At 43.2% G+C, this 2,250-nt stretch overlaps 1 pseudogene; it reads right to left on the reverse strand.

The window, feature by feature from the left end:
* Positions 1-1,388: 1,388 nt before the first annotated feature.
* Positions 1,389-1,506, reverse strand: LOC145416867 (5S ribosomal RNA; annotated as a pseudogene).
* Between the last annotated feature and the right edge of the window lie 744 nt (positions 1,507-2,250).

Genomic DNA, 2,250 nt, shown 5'->3' on the forward strand with positions numbered 1-2,250 from the left:
GCAATATAGTAATAAGTGCAGTGTAAATATAATGTATATTGCCCAGATTATATGTAAAATAATATTAGAAGTTAGAAATAATGAAAAGATCGCCTGAAACGTCAGTGAGCGGGTGACGCCGCAGTGAAGTGAGGCGCGGCCGCAGTGAAGAGCAGGCGAGCCGCAGTGAAGTGCCTTTTACCTACCTCATTGAACACAGAGTGGGTGTTTATCGTATGTACAGTGTTCATATATGTTTATATTACTATTATGAGAGAGTGGTTGGCATTTGGTACTGGTGTGTGGGGCGTAAAATAGTGATTTTACACCCCTCACTTCTAACGGCTCTGCCCGTCCTGTGAAAGTCAACAAAGTCATAAAACCTACATCAATGGAAAGCTGAAGGTTAGTACTTTCTAATGGTACCTTATTTTTTTCTCTAGCTTTATTCTGTGCAGAGTTATTAAGGTTTAAAGGTTTGTTTACATTTGGCTGAAACCCCCGCGGGAGAGGACAGTCAGACCAAAACAATACCCGCGGTTAAAGGGTTAAGGATTCTCGTCACCAAAACTCCTCGGAAGCTTTTGCCTTTATGATTTTGTCCCATAAGAATTATTTATTTCCTCAATGCTGCGTGCACACACACACACACACACACACACACACACACACACACACACACACACACACACACACATCGCTTCTGTCTGTCTATCTGTCTCTTTCATTACGAAGCTCAACCTTTCACTAACACTACTCTCAAACAAACAACCTCGTAGCACACTACACGAGGCCAGCATGGAGCAGAGTGTATCAGGGCAGTTCTTCTCTTCCTCTTTGGAGAAGATTCAACCGTGCAATGGGTCTTAGGGGGACTGATAAAAAAAATAACTCTTATTTGGTACACCTCTATTTTCGCCATAATTTCTTTTTTATTCAGTTTAAGAGTACCTTCTATGGTCCTTTCATCTTACCTTGGCCCAGATTTTCGTCGGTGGCAGCTTATTGCACGCAGCTCAGTGGCACAAAAACACAATACTACCGCTTTACATTATTACCACAGCACTTCTTCATGGATATTTTAGTGTTTATCTCTCATTAAAACTCAGAATTCAAGCTGCAGAGATGGTGATTTTAGGCCCTTTCCACAGCAAATCTATTAACTAGTCGTATCCAATAATAAATCGCTAAGGATGACGTGTTAGGGCACTTTCCACAGCAATTTATTAACTAGACGTAGCCAATAATAAACTGCTATGGAACTGGTGTTAGGGCCTTTTCCACAGCAATTTACTGAGCATTCATTGCCAGACGCCATGTATCCCAAACGGGGTGGCCAAGGGCTTAGAGTTAATTGTTTTACAGGGAGGGGCACTATTCCTCCACCAACCCCACTTGACATGTAGGGATGCCAACAGCATCTGGTGTTCCCAGGCGGTCACCCATCCAAGTACTAACCAGACCCAACGTTGCTTAACTTCGCTGATCGGACGGGAAGCGGTGTACTCAACGTATGTTACCTTTACCGTTTAAAAATCGACATAGTCTGCATCATTAACATGGCAGAGGGTACGGAGGTGTGAGGGACATAACAAATTGCTAAGGAAGAGGTGTCAGGAAATCTCCAAAGCCATTTACACTAGGACCCTTAATCTGCAGAGCTTGAGCGGGGTCACAAATCCTTGGAAAATTGAGAATACAGGAAAAAAATCGAGATCGTACACTTTTTATATACCAGCGACGTCTTTCTTTTTCCTTCTTATGTTTTCTCTCTTTTTTCTTTTGGTTATTCTTGTTATCTATGGATGATTACATTCAGCTTAGGAAAGATCTCCAATAACGCAGACGCTAAAGAAGGCAATATCTACCTTAGCCTGAGACAGCGAGATTATCAACAAAATGCCGTCCTCGGGTCGAAGGGAAGGTGTAAATCAACCGAAACTCCAACTCCCCCCCCCCCCCGCCTAAATGATAAAATCGTCATGAGAATAAAATCTGCAAGAATGTAACCAAACCAACATCCCCAGGTTGAAAAGGGTTAAATCGTTTCGCTTCGTTTCATTTATAAAAGCCCGAACATACTTGCATGCGTCCGCCTTGGTCACCCAACGGCTCTTCTTCACGCCGGCCAATCTCTGGCAGCCTCCTTATTCAGTCGCTTATCCCTGAAGTCACACACTAAGATCTCATCCCGATAATTTTTGTTCTGCCCTTCGCTATCATACAGTCGACGCTCATTTTTCTCATCTTCCGCACCCAGTTGTCGTCTCC

Source organism: Coenobita brevimanus, chromosome 1 (genome assembly GCF_032717465.1).
Source record: "Coenobita brevimanus isolate Jiangsu-jjx chromosome 1, ASM3271746v2, whole genome shotgun sequence".
NCBI lineage: Eukaryota > Metazoa > Arthropoda > Malacostraca > Decapoda > Coenobitidae > Coenobita > Coenobita brevimanus.